This window comes from Tachyglossus aculeatus, chromosome 24 (genome assembly GCF_015852505.1).
Source record: "Tachyglossus aculeatus isolate mTacAcu1 chromosome 24, mTacAcu1.pri, whole genome shotgun sequence".
Taxonomy (NCBI): Eukaryota; Metazoa; Chordata; class Mammalia; order Monotremata; family Tachyglossidae; genus Tachyglossus; species Tachyglossus aculeatus.
Genome location: NC_052089.1, coordinates 6,508,022 through 6,530,439, shown reverse-complemented (window position 1 = coordinate 6,530,439; position 22,418 = coordinate 6,508,022). Strand labels below are relative to the sequence as shown.

Genomic DNA, 22,418 nt, shown 5'->3' with positions numbered 1-22,418 from the left:
GTGGGAAGAGCTCCAGATGAGGAGTTCGGAAACCTGGGTTCATAACCAGATTCCACCCCGGCCTCCTGGGTGACCTGGGGCAAGCCATGAAATTTCTCCATGCCTCAGTTACCTCACCTGTCAAATGGGGATTCAGGACCTCTTCTCCCCCCGACTCAGTCTGTGAACACTTAAGAAAGTGTGACCTGGGGTAAGTTACTTCGTTTCACTCTGCCATCTGTAAAATGGAGATTGAGACCGTGAGCCCCACAGGGGACAGGGACCGTGTCCAACCTGATTAGAGAAGCAGCGTGGCTCCGTGGAAAGAGCCCGGGCTTTGGAGTCAGAGGTCATGGGTTCAAATCCCGCCTCCGCCACTTGTCAGCTGTGTGACTTTGGGCAAGTCGCTTAACTTCTCTGTGCCTCAGTGACCTCATCTGTAAAATGGGGATGAAGACTGTGAGCCCCACATGGGACAACCTGATCACCTTGTAACCTCCCCAGCGCTTAGAACAGTGCTTTGCACATAGTAAGTGCTTAATAAATACCATCATTATTATTATTATGGGTTCAAACCCGGCTCCGCCAATTGTCAGCTGTGTGACTTTGGGCCAGTCACTTCACTTCTCGGGGCCTCAGTTCCCTCATCTGTCAAATGGGGATTGACTGTAAGCCCTCTGTGGGACAACCTGATCCCCAGCACTTAGAACGGTGCTTTGCACATAGTAAGCGCTTAATAAATGCCATCATTATTATTGACTTGCATCCACCCCAGCGCTCAGTACAGCGCTGAACAAATAACTATAATTCTTTCCACCCGAGTTGGGGTTTAAGCACCACGATCTCCTCAGCGACTAGGACTATAAATACCTCTTACACACAGCTGTGCTCCAATACTGCCCCTCCCTTCCATCCCCCCCATCCCTTCCCCCTCCACTCCCCACAAAGCCCTCTGCTGTGCCTCGCTGGAGAGCTGGCCCCGGCCTGCAAGGCGGGAGGGAGATGCCCGGCGAGCGGAGGGGCCGCGGCCCGCCTCCATTCCACCCCTGGACCTTGTAGACGCTGCTCTTTTTTCCTGCCACTGCTTATCCAACTGCTCCCCGTCTTCCCGGAGCCTTCCCTCAAGGATGCCGGGCTGGGACGTTGGCTGCGGGGGTCTCCCCCACAGACCCTGGATCCCAGTACAGGCCCCGGTTCTCCGTACAACCGCTGCTCCCCTATATCCCATCCTCCCTCCAGACCCCTGTTCTCCCTCCTGATTCCCATTCCTGCTCTCCCTGCTGATCCCTGCTCTCCCTCCTGAATAATAATAATAATAATAATGGCATTTGTTAAGCGCTTACTATGTGCAAAGCAATCAATCAATCGTATTTATTGAGCGCTTACTCGGGTGGAAATAATTATAGTTATTTGTTCAGTGCTTACTATGTGCCGGGCCCTGTACTGAGCATTGGGGTGGATGCAAGCCAATAATAATAATAATAATAATAATAATGGCATCTGTTAAGCGCTTACTATATGCAAAGCAATCAATCAGTCAATCGTATTTCTTGAGCGCTTACTCGGGTGGAAATAATTATAGTTATTTGTTCAGTGCTTACTATGTGCCGGGCCCTGTACTGAGCATTGGGGTGGATGCAAGCCAATAATAATAATAATAATGACGGCATTTGTTAAGCGCTTACTATGTGCAAAGCAATCAATCAATCAATCGTATTTCTTGAGCGCTTACTCGGGCGGAAATAATTATAGTTATTTGTTCAGTGCTTACTATGTGCTGGGCCCCGTACTGAGCGCTGGGGTGGACGCAAGCCAATAATAATAATAACGATGATGGCATTTGTTAAGCGCTTACTATGTGCAAAGCACTGTTCTAAGCGCTGGGGAGGATACAAGGTGATCAGGTTGTCCCACATGGGGCTCACAGTCTTAATCCCCATTTTACAGATGAGGTAACTGAGGCACAGAGAAGTGAAGTGACTGGCCCAAAGTCACACAGCTGACAATTGGCGGAGCCGGGATTTGAACCCATGAACTCTGACTCCCAAGCCTGGGCTCTTTCCACTGAGCCACGCTACTTCCACAATAATGATGGTATTTGTTAAGCGCTTACTATGTGCAAAGCACTGTTCTAAGCGCTGGACCTTGCAGCCCCCCATTAATCCCAGCTCTCCCTATGAGCCCTGCTCCCTATAATAATAATAATGATGGCATTTATTAAGTGCTTACTATGTGCAAAGCACTGTTTTAAATGCTGGACCCTGCAGCCTCCCATTAATCCCAGCTCTCCCTATAAGCCCTGCTCCCCATAATAATAATAATAATAATGGCATTTATTAAGCACTTACTATGTGCAAAGCACTGTTCTAAGCACTGGGGAGTTTACAAGGTGATCAGGTTGTCCCACGGGGGACTCACAGTCTTAATCCCCATTTTACAGATGAGAGAACTGAGGCCCAGAGAAGTGAAGTGACTTGCCCAAAGTCACACAGCTGACAATTGGCGGAGCTGGGATGTGAACCCCTGACCTCTGACTCCGAAGCCCGTGCTCTTCTCACTGAGCCATGCTGCTTCTCATAATCCCGTACTGATCCCTGCTCCCCCATGCTGATCCCCGCTTTTCATTCATTCATTCAATCGTATTTATTGAGCACTTACTGTGTGCAGAGCACGGGACTAAGCGCTTGGGAAGTACTTTCCCAACTGATCCCTGCTCTCCTGCCACTGTTTCACTGTCCGTTGCCCCCATGCCCACAGAAAGGCAGAGGAGGAATCAGCTAATGAAATGGAGAAGGAGCCGTCCGAGAGGAAGGAGGAGAACCGTGTCGGAGCCCTGACGGTAAAACCGAGGCCGGAAAGGGTCTCAAGGAGGAAGGGCAGACTCACGAGGTCGGAGGGGGACAGGGACGTGGTCGAGCCGTGAAAGTTGGCGAGGGGGAAGTCACTGGCCGCCTTCGCCAAGGGTGCCAACCGGCTCGTGGATTGGCCGGTGGCAGTGAGTTTATAGGAGACGGGACAGTAGCGGCAGGAATGGAGGGAGGACTGGCCAGAGGGGACAGGGGACTGGGGGACGGGCCCCGGTGAGGCCGGGAAGATCCCAAAGGGCTCTCTAGACACGTTGTAAGCGGAAGGGAAGGAATCAGCAGAAAGTGCGGGGCTTTAAGAGAGTCTCTTCTCACCCTTCATCATCTAATAATTGCGGTATTTGTTAAAGCACTTCCTATGTGGCGGGCACTGTTCTAAGCGCTGGGGTAGCTACACGCAAGTAATGATGATGGCATGGGTAGCTACACGCAAATAATGATGATGGCATTTATTAAGCACTTCCTATGTGCCAAGCACTGTTCTAAACGCTGGGGAGGTTACAAGGTGAGCAGGTTGCCCCACGGGGGGCTCACAGTCTTCATCCCCATTTGACAGATTTTACAGCAGAGAAGCAACGTGACTTGCCCAAAGTCACCCAGCTGACAATTGGCGGAGCCGGGATGTGAACCCGTGACCTCTGACTCCAAAGCCCGGGCTCTTTCCACTGTGTCAAATCAGGTGGACACAGTCCCTGTCCCACACGGGGTTCACAGTCGTAACCACCATTTTACAGATGAGAGAATGGAGGCGCAGAGAAGAAAAGTGACTTGCCCAAGGTCACAGAGCAGACAAGTGGCAAACACCGGCCCCCTCTCTTCTTTCGTCCCCGACCGTCACCTTTCAACGGCTCGCTCTCTGATGGCTCCAAATCCTTTGCCTTTGAACAGACAGGGCCTCACCATTTCTGTTTTTTAATAATAATAATAATAATAATAATGGCATTTATTAAGCGCTTACTATGTGCAAAGCACCATTCTAAGTGCTGGGGAGGTTACAAGGTGATCAGGTTGCCCCTTGGGGGGCTCACAGTCTTCATCCCCATTTTCCAGATGAGGGAATTGAGGCCCAGAGACATTAAGTGACTTGCCCAAAGTCACCCAGCTGACAATTGGCAGAGCCGGGATTTGAACCCATGACCTCTGACTCCAAAGCCCGGGCTCCTTCCACTGGGCCATGCTTTTAATGGCATTTGTTAACATGCATGATCTTTGTTAAGAGACTGTGAGCCCACTGTTGGGTAGGGACCGTCTCTATGTGTTGCCAACTTGTACTTCCCAAACGATTAGTACAGTGCACACAGTAAGCGCTCAATAAATACGATTGATTACTACGTGCCAGGCACTCTTCTGAGTGCCGGGATAGACACAAGCTCATCAGGTTGGACACGGTCCCTGTCCCACATAGGGTTCATAGTCTTAATCCCCATTTTACCGATGAGGGAACTGAGGCCCCCGAGAAGGGAAATGACTCGCTCGAGGTCCCACAACGGACAAGTGGCAGAGCCGGAATTGGAACCCAGGCCCTTCTGACTCCAGGGCCTGGGATCCATCCACTAAGGTATGATGTTTCTCCACTCCTCTCCTAAGACGGCCCTCTCTCTGCCCCTCCTCTCCTTCCTGCCCCAATTCCCCAGACTCGGCAACCTCCGCTTCCCCTCCTCCTCCTCCTCGCTCCTGTCCCTGCTGGACTTCCCTCTGAGGGTTCCCACGGGCAGTGGTCCCGCAGAGACATGGGCGAGGGGGGAGCCCGAGGCCGGCGGGGGAGAGAGGGCCCGCTGGCTGGAAAGACTCGGCCGGAGTCCGCAGGAGCCGCGGATGTCGGTCCATCCGCCCATAAATCCAGACGCAAATAAATCCTGCCCTTCTGTTCTCTTTCATCTGCGGCCCGGTTGCCGTCCCTCTGGCCCTGGCCATGGCACCGGAAGAGCTCCCGGTTTGTGTGGGGAGACCGGCGGGGGTCCTGGAGGGATCCAGAGGAAAAGTGCGGGGGGAATGGGGAACTCCATCAGCTCCCCGAGCAACCGGTCGGAGGCCGGAACCGGGGCCACACGCAGGATCTCGTGGCTTGGAATAGGATGGGGGTCGCTCTCTCTCTGTCTTGCTCTTTCTCCCACGCACGCACAGAAATCCATCTTTCCAATCCCAGTCTCAGCCAGCCTGGTGGGCAGCGATGAACGCCCCAGTTGTTCTCAGACCCAGCGGCGTGACTGGCAACGTGGCTCTACGGATGGGGGAGTCTCAGGACCCCAAACCCCGTCGTTCTGCGTTTTTTTTAATGGAATTTGTTAATGATGATGATGATGGTATTTGTTAAGCGCTTACTGTGTGCCAAGCACTGTTCTAAGCACTGGGGGGGTTACAAGGTGATCACGCTGCCCCACGTGGGGCTCACAGTCTTAATCCCCATTTTACAGATGAGGGAACTGAGGCCCAGAGAATAATAATAATAATAATAATAGTGATGGCATTTATTAAGCGCTTACTATGTGCAAAGCACTGTTCTAAACGCTGGGCGGGTTACAAGGTGATCGGGTTGTCCCACATGGGGCTCAGTCTTAATCCCCATTTTACAGATGAGGTAACTGAGGCCCAGAGAAGTTAAGTGACTTGACCAAAGTCACCCAACTGACGAGTGGCGGAGTCGGGATTTGAACCCATGACCACTGACTCCAAAGCCCAGGCTCTTTCCACTGAGCCACACTGCTTCTCTATAATGATTCTTCTCTATAATATCTTCTCTATAATGATGGTATTCATTGAGTGCTTACTGTGAGCAGAGCATTACACTAAGCATTGGGTGAGGTCAACATGACAATAAATAGACACATTCCCTGTCCACAATGAGCTTACAGTCTAGAGGGGAAGACAGCCAATAATATAAATAAATGACAGATATGTATGTAAGTGCTGTGGGGCTGGGAGAGGGGATGAATAAAGGGAGCAAATCAGGACGATGCAGAAGGGAGAGGAAGAGGAGGAAAGGAGGGCTTAGTCAGGGAAAGCTTCTTGAAGGAGATGGGCCTTCAGCAAGGTTTTGAAAATGGAGTTTATCTGTGGGATATGAGGCGGGGAGGCCGTCCAGGCCAGAGGCAAGATGTGGGCAAAGGTGGGCGACAAGATGGGCAAGATCGAGATAGAGCGAGAAGGTTAGCATTAGTGGATTTAAACGAGGAGAGGCAGGGGGAGGCAACGTGACGGAACGCATTTAAGGCCGACAGTAAGGAGTTTCTGCTTGGTACAGAGGTGGCTGGGCAACCACTGGAGGTTCTCGAGCCCTGGGGAAATGTGACCTGAATGCTCTTGCAGAAGAACAATCCGGGCAGCAGGGTGAAATATGGACAGCAGTGGGGAGAAAAGGGAGGCAGGGAGGTCAGTGATGCAGTAATCCAGGTGGGATGAGTGACTGGATTAAAGCAGCAGCAATTTGAATGGGGAGGTGATCCAGGTGGGATGAGTGACGGGATTAAAGCGGTGGCAGTTTGGCTGGAGAGGTAAGAGCAGATTTTAGCGATGTCGTGAAGGTCGAGCGGACAGGATTTAGTGCTTACAGTCTAGAGGGGGAGACAGACATGAACACAAATTACAGCGGCAGGGTGGAAGTGCAGGTCTTCCTCGTCCTCCCACCTCTTCCCCTTCCTCGTCTCCTGAGGAAAAGGAGGCTACTTCTACGGCCTTTGGGTCTGGTCCACGGAAGCCCTGCCGCCCCCCTTGTTTGCCCCATCCAGATCACCGAGCCACGAACCCATCCACCCCGCTCCGGACCCTCCCGTTGTTCTGGCTGCACCGCTTCCTGGGGGAACAATTCCAGATCCCGCCTCTCCCCCATGGATAAGGTTGGTTTCTCCTGAATCGGTCACCTCCAGGGTTCAACGAGGGGGTCCCTCGTCCCGGTGGAGTGAGAGTTGGGGAGCGATAATCTCGGGTTTGCCCAGCCCGGGCTCCTCCTCCCCTGCGGGATTTACTGAGGGCCGTGCGGGAACGTGTCTGCTGTTGTACTGGACCCTCCCAAGAGCTTAGGAAAGTACTCTGCACACATAGTGAGTGCTCAATAAATAGGATTGACTGACTGTACTGAGCGCCAACTTTTTGCAGAGCACTGTACCGGGTGCCTGTTGTGTTCAGAGCCCTGATTGGGGGCTCAGGAACATATAATAAGAGTACATTACCCACACAGCAGATGTCCAGAACAGTAAACCTATCTGCTAGGGCCAAAGCAATTCTCCAGGAATGTACAATAATTGGCAGTTAACAATATTTTCTGTTAACTATTTATGCAACGCATCAAGTCAAATGATGCCCAACAACACCTGTAAGTTGTCAATCATACTTGTCAGTCAACAGTATTTATTGAGCACTTACTCTGTACACTGTACTGAGCACAAGAGAGCTGGCAGACACGTTGCCTACCCACAACTGGCTTACGGCCTGGAGATAAACTAGCGCATACTAGGACGCTTAATTTAGGTTCAGGAACGATTTCCACTTGGAAGAGATAAGGACTGGATAAAAATGGAATTACGGCTGGCCTATCTTTGGAGTGAAATCCCACAGCATCTACGGCAGGAGAGCGATTTCCACGGAGGGATGAGGGTTCCCGACTGCTTTGTCTGCACAGAGTTACGGGGCTGAAGGAGGGATGGAAAGAGGGGCCGAACGTATTTTTTAGGAGGGAGTAAGTAGGAGAAGCGGAAAGGAGAGCAGTCGAGGAGGGCCCCACGGAGGAGCTGTGCCTTCAGTAAGGCTTTGAAGTGGCGGGAGAGTGCTGAAGAGGGAGGGCATTCCAGGTCGGAGGCAGGATGCCGGCGAGATAGACACGAGCGATGTGCAGCGAATATCGAGCTCATCGCCTCCCTCATTTCCCCCACCTCCCTGCTTGCCTCTTCGGAGTTGACCAAAGCCCAAATGGAGGTCAGAGCCCTGCCGCTTTTTCCGGGTTAAGGACCTCTGGGTCCCACCCCCTGACTCGCCCCTCTCCGCACCCAACGGCCCCACCGGAAAGCCTGGTACGAAGGAGAACGCTCTGAGGCGTTCCCAAGCGCCTGTCTGTCTGTCTGTCTCTCTCTCCGCTCACCTGGCCTGAGGGGATCAGAGAGGAAGGGCAGGGGACTCTCCCTGAAGCAGACGTTGCGGAAGACCGGGGCAAACCGGACACAGAAGTGCTACGGGGGAGGAGGAGGAGGAGGAAGAACGCCAACCAAGACGACCCAAGGAAGTTGCCACATGGCTAGTCGGGAGACAGCAGGGGAGATCCCCTTGGCTCCCACTGTTAGAAACCCCCTCCTCGTCCCGCTTTCAAAATCCGGCCCAAATGGGGAGGCCGCGAGCCGAGAAAGGCTAGGCCCGCCGTCTCAGCCTAGGCCGGCGTCTGTCCAGATCCCAGGCGCGGGCCCACGGCCGTCGGGGCCGGCCCGCCTCCGCCGCCCCGCTGCGATCCGAAGGCCCCCCCCAGACAGGCTCCGAATCCTTCCGCTCCCTCGGTGGTGACTCAGTCTTCCCTGAAATGCCCCAGCTGAGACGAGGTGCCTTTGTCGTCCAGGCAGGGGTTGGTTTTGGCCACTTGCCTTGGCTTTGAGATGGCCCCCCTCCAACCTCCCCCCAGCCCTTTGATCCAGGGATCTGAGACCCCCCCGTCCAGGGCCCCGGCCTCCGGGCCTCCAAGGCTCCTCCGGGCAACAGTGTTATTTCCCAATTTCCTGCCCCGCTGTGGCGGTCTGGCCTCTGAGCAGTCGTGCTCTGCCGCCGCCGATCTGTGTGCTCATGACCCTAGGATTTGGGAACCGGGAGACCCTGGGCAGTGCCCAAAAGATGCCGGTCTGCCACTCAATCATATTTATTGAGCACTTACCGTGTGCAGAACACCACACTAAGCGCTCGGGAAGGACAAGTCGGCAACATACAGAGACGGTCCCTACCCCACAACGGGTTCACAGTCTAGGAGGGGGAGACAGACGACACAACAAAACATGTGGACAAGTCGTCAGAACAAATAGAATTAAAGCTAAATGCACCTCATTAACGAAATAAATAGAATAGTAAATATGTACAAGGAAAATAAATAGAATCCAATCAATCAATCGTATTTATTGAGCACTTACTGTGTGCAGAGCACTGTACTAAGCGCTTGGGAAGTACAAGTTGGTCCAACCCACAGCCCAGGGCCTGGCCCAGTGGGTAACGGGAAGTGTGGCATGAAAGGCGTCATCATTTTACAAAGATTAACCACCGGCAAAGGGAAAATACTACTATTACTACTAGTACTAAAAATAATAATAGCAATGCCGGTATTCGTGGAGCGCTTACTATGTGCCCAGCACCGTGCTAAGCGCTGGGGAGATACAAGCTAATCAGGTTGGACACAGCCCCCGTCCCCCGTTGGGCTCACAGTCTTCATCCCCGTTTTCCAGATGAGGGAACTGAGGCCCAGAAAAATTAAATGACTCGTCCAAGGTCACACAGCAGGCGGGGCCAGGATTGGAACCTGGGTCCCCTGACTCCCAAGCCATCCCACAGGGGTGTCAAGGTTTAAGGGAGAGAGAGCCAATTTTTCTTTTAGGGTATTTGTTTAGTGGTTTGTCAAGTGGCCCTGCCATTTGTCTGCTGTGTGACCATGGGCACAGAGAAGTGAAGTGGCTTGCCCAAAGTCACACAGCTGATAAGCGGCGGTGGCGGGATTGGAACCCATGACCTCTGACTCCCAAGCCTGGTCTCTTTCCACTGAGCCACGCTGCTTCCCTACTGTACTCATAGTGTACTGAGTGCCAGGATAGATATAAGGAAGCAGGGTAGGCTAGTGGAAAGAGTTTGTGCCTAGGAGACAGAGGACCTGGGTTCCAATTCTGACCCTGCCACTGGTCTGCTGCGTGACCTTGGGCAAGTCACTGCTGTTTCCTCATCTGTAAAAGGGAGATTAAATCCCTCTCCCTTCGACTTCGAGCGGGAGCCCCATAGGAGACAGGGACTGTGTCCAACCTGGTTTTCTTGTGAGCTGGACTCTCTCAAGTGCTCAGTACAGTGCTCTGCACACCGTGAGCGCTCAGTAAATACAACTGACTGATCGACTGATCTACCCCAGTGCCAGGCACCGTACCAAGCACTTAACAAGTATTGTTATTAATATTATTCTATATGGTACTTCATTCTCATCATTAATAATAAGAATAATGATGGCTTTTATTAAGTGCTTACTCTGTGCCAAGCACTGTACTAAACACTGGGATGGACACAAGTTAACCTGGTCGGGCACAGTCTCTGTTCCATATGAGGCCCACAGTCTGAGTAGGAGGGAGAACAGGTATTTAATCCCCATTTTACAGATGAGGAAACTGAGGCACAGGGCAGTTCAGGGACTTGCCCAAGATCCCACAGCAAGCAACTGGCAGAGCAGGGACTAGAACTCAGATCCTCCGCTTCCCGGGCCCGGGCTCTTTCCACTAGGCCACGCCGCTTCTATAGTGGGAATCCTGGCTCCGCCAATTGCCAGCTGGGTGACTTTGGGCAAGTCGCTTCGCTTCTCCGGGCCTCAGTTCCCTCATCTGGAAAATGGGGGACTGTGAGCCCCCTTGTGGGACCACCTGATCACCTTGTAACCTCCCCAGCGCTTAGAACAGTGCTTTGCACAGAGTAAGCGCTTAATAAATGCCATTGTTATTCTTATTATTAATGATGAGAATGAAGTAGCATTAAAAAAAACAAACAACGATCATCAGGTCAAAGTCTCTGTCCTTCGTGGGATTTCATTCATTCAACTGTATTAAGTGCTTACTGTGCGCAGAGCACTCTACGAAGCGCTCGTACAACGGAACGCTAAACGAACACATTCCCTGCCCACAACGAGGTTACAGTCTAGAGGTGGTGGGGGAAGACCGTCATTATTATAAATAAATTACCGTGCTGCGGGGCTGGGAGAGAGGAGGAAAGCTTTCGTTCGATTTGTTCTGACGACTTGCCACCCGTCCACGTGTTTTATTTTGTAGTCTTGTCTCCCCCTTCTAGACCGTGAGCCCGTTGTTGGGTAGGGACCGTCTCTCTCTGTTGCCGACTTGGACTTCCCAAGCGCTTAGTACAGTGCTCTGCACACAGTAAGCGCTCAATAAATCCGATTGAATGAATGGATACAGTGTTCTGCACACAGTAAGTACTCAATAAATGCAAGCAAACGAATGAACAAATCAATCAATCAATCAGATTTATTGAGCGCTTACTGTGTGCAGAGCACTGTACTAAGCGCTTGGGAAGTCCAAGTTGGCAACATATAGAGACGGTCCCTACCCAACAGTGGGCTCACAGTCCAGAAAGGGAGCAAGTCCGGACGGAGAAAGGAAAGGTTAGTCGGGGAGGGCCTCTTGGAAGAGATGTGGCTTTAATAAGGCTTTGAATCAATCATTCAATCAATCGTATTTATTGAGCGCTTACTGTGTGCACAGCACGGGGGGCAGAGGAAATATATGTCAGATTTGAGGAGGGAGGCGAGTCGCGGGCGACGAGGTGAGGCAGGAGGGGGCCGGGGGATGGACTACCCCGAAGCTAATGGCGAGGGGGTTTTGTTGGATCAGAGGTGGATGGGCAACCACCGGAGTTTCTCGAGGAGTGGGAGAACCCATCCCGAACGTTTCTGTAGAAAACCGATCCGCGCAGCCGTGTGACCGACGGGCCGGAGCGGGGAGAGCCAGGTCAGCAAGGAGGGATAGGATGAGGGATTGGATCGACGTGGACGGAGAGGAAAGGGCGGATTTGCGTGGAAGGCACGCGATGAACACCACTGGTTAATTCACCTCAATTGATCTCAAGAACAGGACGTTGCCACATGTCGTACTGGCCTGGGAGTTGGAGGACCTGGGTTCTAATCCCAGCTCTGCCTCTTATCTGCTGCTGTGTGACCTAAATCCTAATTCCTCAGGACCTCAGTTCCCTCAAAGGCCAAATAGGGAGGCACTATCTGTTCTTCTTCCTAGTTAGACCGTGGGTCCCAATTATCAACCGCAGGGCTTAGTACAGTGCCCGGCATACGGTAAGCGCTTAACGAATGGTATCATCATTCTTAGAGAATAATGAGAAGCAGCGTGGCTCAGTGGAAAGAGCCCGGGCTTGGGAGTCAGAGGTCATGGGTTCAAATCCCGGCTCCGCCTCTTGTCAGCTGTGTGACTCTGGGCAAGTCACTTCATTCCTCTGCACCTCAGTGAGCTCAGCTGGAAAATGGGGATTAGGATTGTGAGCCCCAAATGGGACAACCTGATCATCTTGGATCCTCCCCAGCACCTAGAACAGTGTTTTGCACCTAGTAAGCGCTTAACAAATACCAAAATTATTATTATTATGATATGAATGCATGCCATACCCTGAGCTTCTTCAGTAACAATCCCGTTGTCAGGTGCACCGTCTTTGAACCAGGAAATAACCGTCAGTCCATCAATTTATTGAGCACTTCCTCTATGCAGGGTACTGTACTAAATGCTTGGGAGAGTACAATACAACAGAGTTCTGCATCATCATCTCAGCTCATCCTCAGTCTCTTTCACAGGCCCCTCTTCTGCCTCCCACCAACTGTGGGAGTTCCTCTTTCCCCTCACTGTAAACGGAACCACCACCCTCAATTAATCGATCATATTTACTGAGCACAGCACCGTACTAAGCGCTTAGGAGAGCATATAATACAACAGAGGTGGTAGACACAGTCCCTGCCCACAGTGAACTCACAGTCCAGAAGGGAAGACAGGCGATAATAGAAATGAATTATGGCTAGGTACGTAAATGCCGCGGAGCCGAGAGAGGGGCGAATAAAGGGAGCGAATCGGGGTGACGCGGAAGGGAGTGATCAAAGAGGAAATGAGGCTTAGTTATTAATAAAAATAAATTATGGATAGGAACATAAAGGCTGCAGAGTCGAGAGGGGTGAATAAAGGGAGCGAATCGGGGTGACGCAGAAGGGAGTGAAAAAAAGGAAATGAGGCTTAGTTATTAATATAAATAAATTATGAATATGTACCAAAAATGCTGCGGAGTTGAGAGAGGGCGAATAAAGGGAGCAAATCAGGGTGATGCGGAAGAGAGTGAGGAAAGAGGAAATGAGGGCTTACTTAAGGAAGTCGTCTCGGAGGAGATGTGCGTTCAATAAGGCACATCTTCCCTGTCTCACAACCCCGTAACCTTGGCATTATCTTCCACTCGTCTTTCTCCTCAACCCACATCTTAGAGAAGCAGCGTGGCTCAGTGGAAAGAGCCCGGGCTTTAGAGTCAGAAGTCATGGGTTCAAAGCCTGGCTCTGCCACTTGTCAGCTGTGTGACTTTGGGCCAGTCACTTCACTTCTCTGGGCCTCAGTTCCCTCATCTGGAAAATGGGGATGAAGACTGGGAGCCCCCCGTGGGACAACCTGATCACCTTGTAACTTCCCCAGTGCTTAGAACAGTGCTTTGCACATAGTAAGCGCTTAATAAATGCCATTATTAATATTATTATCTTAGAGGACACCAAATCCTGTGGGTTCAACCTTCACAACATGGCTAAAATCCACCCTTTCCTCTCCATCCACCAAGCGCTTAGTACGGCGCTCTGCACACAGTAAGCGCTCAATAAATACGACTGGATGAGTGACGTGGCTCAGTGGAAAGAGCCCAGGCTTTGGAGTCAGAGGGCATGGGTTCAAATCCCGGCTCCGCCAACTGTCGGCTGTGTGACTCTGGGCAGGTCACTTCACTTCGCTGGGCCTCAGTGACCTCATCTGGAAAATGGGGATTAAAACCGTGAGCCCCCGGTGGGACAACCCGATCACCTTGTAACCTCCCCAGCGCTTAGAACAGTGCTGGGCACATAGTAAGCGCTTAGCTAATACCATCATCATTATTATTATTACTGTATAAATCCAAGCAGTGATGTCTAGACCGTAAGCTCGTTACGGGCGGGGAAACGTGTCTGCTAATTCTGTTGTACGTACTCTCCCAAGCGCTTACTACAGCGCTGTGCACATAGTACACACTCAATAAATACCACTGATGGATTAAGTGCAAAGAAGCAGCCAGGCTCAGTGGAAAGAGCCCGGGCTTTGGACTCAGAGGTCACAGGTTCAAATCCCGGCTCCGCCATACGTCTGCTGTGTGACCTTGGGCTAGTCACTTCACTTCTCGGCGCCTCAGTGATCTCATCTGGAAAACGGGGATGAAGACTGTGAGCCCCCCACGGGACAACCTGATCACCTTGTATCCCCCCAAGCACTTCGAACAGTGCTTTGCACATAGCAAGGGCTTAACAAATGCCATTATTATTGTTATTATTAATGCTCCTTGACTATTACCTCAGCCTCCTCGCTGACCTCCTTGCCTCCTGTCTCTCGTTCATTCAGTCACGTTTATTAAGCGCTTCCTCTGTGCTCCCCGCTTCAGCCCACATTTCACTCCACTGCCTGAATCAGTCTTTTCTAAAAAACGTCCAGTCCACGTCTCCCCACTCACGAACGGCCAGGGGCTGCCCACCCACCTCTGTGCCACACAGAAACTCCTTACCATCGGCTCTAAAGCACTAGATCACTTCGCCCCCACGTACTTTACCTCGCTGATTTCCAACTACAACGATGGCGCATCCATTTCGCTCCGTTAGTGTCGCTCAATCTCGGCCCCGACCCCCTCACCCCCGTCCTGCCTGTGGTTTGAAACTCCCTCCCCTTCATATCGGACCGAACCCGCCACTCTCCCCGCGTTGTTAAAATCACATCTCTTCCAAGAAGCCTTCCCCATCTAAGCCCTTTCTCCCTTTTCTGTCACCCTTCCGCTTGGATTTGTACCTTTTATTCGGCAAACGCTCAGCAGCACTTAGGAACGCATCCGTAATTAATTTTAACGCTTGCCTCCCTCTCTGGAGTATAAGTTACTGTGAGCCCACTGTTGGGTAGGGAACGTCTCTATATGTTGCCAACTTGGACTTCCCAAGCGCTTAGTCCAGTGCTCTGCACACAGTAAGCGCTCAATAAATACGATTGAATGAATGAATGAATGAATGAATAAGTTCATTGTGGGCAGGGAACACGTCTCCCCACCCTGTTATGGTGTGCTTTCCTAAGCGCTTCCAACAGTGCTCTGCACACGGTAAGCACTTAATAAATACCACTGATTGACTGGTAGTAATAGTAGTAGTCGTCGAAGGGTTTACCGGAGCATACGCTAAAGAAGCAGCGGGGCTTGGTGGAAAGAGCCTGGGCTTTGGAGTCAGAGGTCACGGGTTCAAATCCCAGCTCCGCCACTTGTTGGCTGGGTGACTTTGGGCAAGTCACGTCACTTCTCTAGGCCTCAGTGACGTCATCTGTAAAATGGGGATGAAGACTGGGAGCCCCCCCGGTGGGACAAACTGATCACCTTGTAACCTCCCCAGCGCTTAGAACGGTGCTTCGCACATAGTAAGCGCTTAATAAATACCACCATTATTATTATTATTATTATGCGATGCATTGTACTAGGTGCTTGGGAAGTACAGAATAAAGTGACACATTCCCCGCCCACAAAGAGATTATACCCTACAGGGCAGACAGACAGAACTCTCTTTTGCGGGCTCCTCCTCCCCCTCCCATCCCCTTACTGTAGGGGTTCCTCAAGGGTCAGTTCTCGGTCCCCTTCTGTTCTCTATCTACACTCACTCCCTTGGTGACCTCATTCGCTCCCACTGCTTCAACTATCATCTCTACGCTGATGACACCCGGATCTCCATCTCTGCCCCTGCTCTCTCCCCCTCCCTCCAGGCTCGCATCTCCTCCTGCCTTCAGGACATCTCCATCTGGATATCTGCCCGCCATCTAAAACTCAACATGTCCAAGACCGAACTCCTTATCTTCCCTCCCAAACCCTGCCCTCTTCCTGACTTTCCCATCACTGTAGACGGCACTGCCATCCTTCCCGTCTCACAAGCCCGCAATTACGGTGTCATCCTCGACTCCGCTCTCTCGTTCACCCCTCACATCCAAGCCGTCACCAAAACCTGCCGGTCTCACCCCCGCAACATTGCCAAGATCCACCCTTTCCTCTCCATCCAAACCGCTACCCTTCTGGTTCAGTCTCTCATCCTATCCTGACTGGATTGCTGCATCGGCCTCCTCTCCGATCTCCCATCCCTCATGTCTCTCCCCACTTCAATCTATACTTCACACCGCTGCCCGGATCGTCTTTGTGCAGAAATGCTCTGGGCATGTTACTCCCCTCCTCAAAAATCTCCAGTGGCTACCAATCAATCTGCGCATCAGCCAGAAACTCCTTACCCTGGGCTTCAAGGCTCTCCATCACCTCGCCACCCCACCTCACCTCCCTTCTCTCCTTCTCCAGCCCAGCCCACACCCTCCACTCCTCTGCTGCAGCTCACCTCCTCACCGTGCCTCGTTCTCGCCTGTCCCGGCATCGACCCCCGGACCACGTCCTCCCCCCGGCCCGGAATGCCCTCCCTCCGCACATCCGCCAAGCTAGCTCTCTTCCTCCCTTCAAAGCCCTGCTGAGAGCTCACCTCCTCCGGGAGGCCTTCCCAGACTGAGTCCCCTCCTTCCTCTCCCCCTCCTCATCCCCCCCCGCCTTACCTCCTTCCCCTCCCCACAGCACCTGTACAGATTTATTACTCTATTTATTTTACTTGTACATATTTATTCTATTTATTTTATTTTGTTAATATGTTTTGTTTTGTTGTCTGTCTCCCCCTTCTGGACTGTGAGCCCGCCGTTGGGTAGGGACCGTCTCTATATGTCGCCAACTTGTACTTCCCAAGCGCTTAGTACAGTGCTCTGCACACAATAAGCGCTCAATAAATACGGCTGAATGAATGAATGAACAATCTTTACAATTACAGCGGTCAGAATCAATAACTGAGAGCGCATACGCACGCGTGCCGTGTTGGCTATAAATAAGTGCCTAACCGGAGACAGACACAGGGGTAATACGGTTCCAACTGAACCAGGTGGCATTTTAGAGCGAAAGAAAGTTTTTGTTCTCCAAAGCAGCACCAAGACCCGGGAGGAGACACCAACTATCTCAGCCCCCTTGCCCAATCGGTCCCTCCTCTCTGTCTAGAACTGACTGATCCAGAAAGCACAGTTAATTTCCATCTTCCCCTCGGAGAACTACTAAAGCTCTGGGGCCTTGGTCGCTCTAGACTGTAAGATCGTTGCAGGCAGGGTATGCATTTACCGACTCTGTTGTACGGCATTCTCCCATGCCCTTAGACCAACGCAGTAAGCGCTCAGAGTGATGGATCTCTCAGGCTATCTCACTGCCAGCAGCTTCTCCATCAGTGGATGGACAGAGGAACCAGTCTTTAATTTTGCTGTCTCTGCGGGGCACTCTACTAAGCATTTGGAAGAGTACAGAGTCAGTGGACATGATTCCCACCCTCCTGGAGCTTACAATCTAGGGGCAGAGACAGAGGCCACTATCCTGAATCCCCCGAGAGTCGGCCCCGTGAATCTAGGGGAGAAAAAGTCCAAACACGGGAAGAATCTGATTCTCCATTCCACTGGTCCCCAGGTCCATAGAAGAGTAGAAACGGCGGGCCGTAGTAAAAAGGAGAGTTGGCCCCGTGAATCTAGGGGAGAAAAAGTCCAAACGCGGGAAGAATCTAATTCTCCATTCCACTGGTCCCCAGAAGAGTAGAAACGGTGGGACGTAGTAAAAAGAACACGGACCTGGGAATCAAGAGCCGGGTTCTAATCCCAGTTCTGCCAACCTGCCTGCCACTTCAAATCAATTCACCTCTGCCCGCCTCAGTTTTTCATCTGTAAAATGGGGATGAAGCATCTATTTTCCCTCCACCTGTGACTCTGAGGGCCACTTGGGAGAGGGATGTGATCTGTTGGAGAAACAGTGTGGCCTAGTGGAAAGAGCATAGGGCTGGGAGTGAGACTAATAACCATAATTAATAATAAGTGGTTAAGTGCTCACTGTTCATTCATTCATTCAATCGTATTTATTGAGTGCTTACTGTGTGCAGAGCACTGTACTAAGCGCTTGGGAAGTATATCTAAGCACTGGGGTAATTAGGTTGGACACGGTACTTGGGTTCTAATTCCAGCTCTGCCACTTGTCTGCTGTGTGACCTCGGGCAAGTCAATTAACTTTTCTGTGCTTCAGTCCCCTCCCCTGCAAAAATGGAGGTTCAAAACCCGTTCTCCCTCCTACTTAGATTGTGAGCCCCAAGGGGCTCCACCTCAGTGCTTAGTACAGTGTTTGGCACATAGTAAGTGCTTAACAAATCCCACTTCATTAGTAAAATTAACTCCATCAGGTCTGAGCTCCCCAAAGTCACCCTTCCCCTTTCTCCATCCCCCTGGCTCTCAACCCTCTCCGCTTCTCTCCCATCCTTCCCAGCAGCATCTTCAGATGAGATCTCCACCCTCCTCTCAAGTGCTACTCCGGCCACCTGTGCTTCGGATCCCATTCCCTCTCATCTTATGAAACCTCTCGCCCCTTCCCTCCTCCCCTCCTCACCTTCCATCGTCAACCACTCACTCTCCACTGGTTCCTTCCCCTCTGCTTTCAAACATGCCTACATCTCCCCCATCCTTAAAAAACCCTCTCTCTACCCCACCTCCCTTTCTAGTTATCACCCTATCTCCCTCCTATCCTTCCTTTCCAAACTCCTAGAATGTGTCATCTACACCCGCTGCCTCGAATTCCTCAACGCCAACTCTCTCCTCGACCCCCTCCAGTCTGGCTCCCGTCCCCTACACTCCACGGAAACTGCCCTCTCGAAGGTCACCGATGACCTCCTTCTTGCCAAATCCAACGGCTTCTACTCTGTCCTAATCCTCCTCGACTTCTCAGCTGCCTTCGACACTGTGGACCACCCCCTTCTTCTCAACATGCTATCCGACCTCGGCTTCGCAGACTCCGTCCTCGCCTGGTTCTCCTCTTATCTCTCCGGCCGTTCATTCTCAGTCTCCTTGGTGGGCTCCTCCTCCCCCTCCCATTCCCTTATTGCAGGGGTTCCTCAAGGGTCAGTTCTCGGTCCCCTTCTGTCCCCTATCTACACTCACACCCTTGGTGAACTCATTCGCTCCCACGGCTTCAACTATCATCTCTAGGCTGATGACACCCAAATCTACATCTCTGCCCCTGCTCTCTCTCCCTCCCTCCAGGCTCGTATCTCCTCCTGCCTTCAGGACATCATCTGGATGTCTCCCCGCCGTCTAAAACTCCACACGTCCAAGACCGAACTCCTTATCTTCCCTCCCAAACCCTGCCCTCTCCCTGACTTTCCCGTCACTGTAGACGGCACTACCATCCTTCCCGTCTCACAAGCCCCCAACCTCGGTGTCATCCTCGACTCCGCTCTCTCGTTCACCCCTCACATCCGATCCGTCACCAAAACCTGCCGGTCTCACCTCAGCGACATCGCCAAGATCCGCCCTCTCCTCTCCATCCAGACCGCTACTTGCTGGTTCGATCTCTCGTCCTATCCCGACCGGATTACTGCATCAGCCTCCTCTCTGATCTCCCATCTTCCTGTCTCTCCCCGCTTCAGTCTATACTTCACACTGCTGCCCTGATTATCTTTGTACGGAAACGCTCTGGGCATGTCACTCCCCTCCTCAAAAATCTCTTGTCAGCCTACGCATCAAGCAAAAACTCCTCACCCTGGGCTTCAAGGCTGTCCATCACCTCGCCCCCTCCTACCTCACCTCCCTTCTCTCCTTCTCCAGCCCAGCCCGCACCCTCCGCTCCTCTGCAGCCGCTCACCTCCTCACCATGCCTTGTTCTCGCCTGTCCCAGCGTCGACCCCCGGCCCACGTCCTCCCCCTGGCCCGGAATGCCCTCCTTCCACACATCTGCCAAGGTAGCTCCCTTCCTCCCTTCAAAGCCCTACTGAGAGCTCACCTCCTCCGGGAGGCCTTCCCAGCCTGAGCCCCCTTTTTCCTCTCCTCTTCCCCATCCCCCCTGCCCTACCTCCTTCCCCTCCCCACAGCACCTGCACATATATTAGTACACATTTATTACTCTTTTTTTGTACATATTTACTATTCTATTTATTTTGTTAATGAGGTGCATCTAGCTTTAATTCTATTTGTTCTGACGATTTTCACCCCCTTGTCCATGTTTTGTTGTCTGTCTCCCCCTTCTAGACTGTGAGCCCACTGTGGGGTAGGGACCGTCTCTATCTGTTGCCGACTTGTACTTCCCAAGCACTTAGTCCAGAGCTCTGCACACAGTAAGCGCTCAATAAATACAAGTGAATGAATGAATGAATAAAAACCCCCAATTATTATTATATTGTATCTTCCCCAGTACTTGGAACAAAGTACCTGACCATTTTGTTATTATCATACAAATACATATATACACAATGCATATATATATATATATACACATACAATGTGTATATATATATATATATATATATATCATACATACAATAATAATCATAATAATGGCATTTATTAAGCGCTTACTATGTGCAAAGCACAGTTTTAAGTGCTGGGGAGGTTACAAGGTGATCAGGTTGTCCCACGGGGGGCTCACAATCCTAATCCCCATTTTAAAGATGAGGTAACTGAGGCACAGAGAAGTTGAGTGACTTGCCCAAAGTCACACAGCTGACAATTGGCAGAGTCGGGATTCGAACCCCTGAACTCTGACTCCAAAGTCCGGGCTCTTTCCACTGAGCCACACTGCTTCCCCTGTATTGTATATATACAATGTGTATATATCTCACACACACAATGTATACATGCATCCTGCATCCTATGTATACATGCATCCTATGTATACATGCATCATACATACTATGTATATATGCATCTATATATATGATACAATGTATATATGCATATCATACGTACAATGTATATGTCATATGTACAATGCATATATATATATATATATATATATATATATATATATATCATATATACAATGATATATGTATATATTTTTCTAGACTGTGAGCCCAATGTTGGGTAGGGACCATCTCTATATGTTGCCAACTTGTACTTCCCAAGCGCTTAGTACAGTGCTCTGCACACAGTTAGCACTCAATAAATACGATTGAATGAATGAATATATATCATATACACAATGTATATATACATATATCATATACACAATGTATATGTACATATATCATATACACAATGTATATGTACATATATCATATACACAATGTATATGTACATATATCATATACACAATGTATATGTACATATATCATATACACAATGTATATATACATATACATACATATATATATACACACACACATCTATATACATATATATATCTCATATATACAATGATATATGTTGTTGCATTATTAGATACAATCCCTGCCCTGAAGGACGGTGGTAGAATTCATCGCGGGAGGCAAGCAATGAAATTCACTCCAGCCAGAGGGACATATGCTTCAGCATTGCCAAGAAGCAGCCTGGCCTAATGGCCTGGGAATCAGAAGGACCTGGGATCGAATTCCGCCTCCGACACTTGTCTACCGCATAAACTTGGGCAAGCCGCTCCACTTCCCCGTGCCTCAGTTACCTCATCGGTCAAATGGGGATTAAGAGTGTGAGCCCCACGTGGGACGGAGATTAGGTCCTATCCGATTAGCTTGTATCAGAGAAGCAGCGTGGTTCAGTGGAAAGAGCCCGGGCTTTGGAGTCAGAGGTCAGGGGTTCGAATCCCTGCTCTTCCAATTGTCAGCTGTGAGACTTTGAGCAACTCCATTCATTCATTCAATCGTATTTATCGAGCGCTTACTGTGTGCAGAGCACTGTACTAAGCGCTTGGGAAGTACAAGTTGGCAACGTATAGAGACCGTCCCTACCCAACAACGGGCACTTCTCTGTGCCTCAGTTCCCTCATCTGTACAATGGGGATTAGGACTGTGAGCCCCCCCGTGCGACAACCTCATCACCTTGTAACCTCCCCAGCGCTTAGAACAGTGCTTTGCACATAGTAAGCACTTAATAAATGCCATTATTATTATTATTATTATTATCCAACCCAGGGCTTAGAACAATGTCTGACACATAGTGGGAACTTAAGGAAGACCATCATCACTCATTCATCCATCATCATCATCATCAACTCCAAGCGGTTAGAACAGCGCTTGTCACATAGTAAGCACCGAATACCATTATTACTATTATTATTATTGTTATTCTCGCCAACATCTGTGCAGCCACAAGCCCATCCTGGCCTGTCCTGGGGCATCCCCAAGGGGCGGCCCCGGGGACCCCAACGCCCTGAGGCCTGGTTAATGGGTGTGGCCTAGAAATGGGCATGGTCAGGAGTGGTGCAGATATAGAGAAGCAGTGTGGCTCAGTGGAAAGAGCCCGGGCTTTGGAATCAGAGGTCACGGGTTCAAATCCCACCTCTGCCACATGTCTGCTGGGTGACCTTGGGCAAGTCATCCCCTTCTAGACTGTGAGCCTGTTGTTGGGTAGGGACCGCCTCTATATGTTGCCGACTTGTACTTCCCAAGCGCTTAGTGCACTGCTCTGCACACAGTAAGCGCTCAAGAAATACGATTGAATGAATGAACGAAAAGTCACTTCACTTCTCTGGGCCTCAGTTCCCTCATCTGGAAAATGGCGATGAAGACTTTGAGCCCCCCGCCGTGGGACAACA

General features: G+C 50.9%; 1 protein-coding gene across 1 annotated transcript in view; it reads right to left on the bottom strand.

Annotated features, from left to right (window-relative positions):
- LRP8 (LDL receptor related protein 8) overlaps positions 1 to 22,418 on the bottom strand; it is a 151,344-nt gene that overhangs the window by 127,388 nt on the left and 1,538 nt on the right. The window lies entirely within an intron of this gene.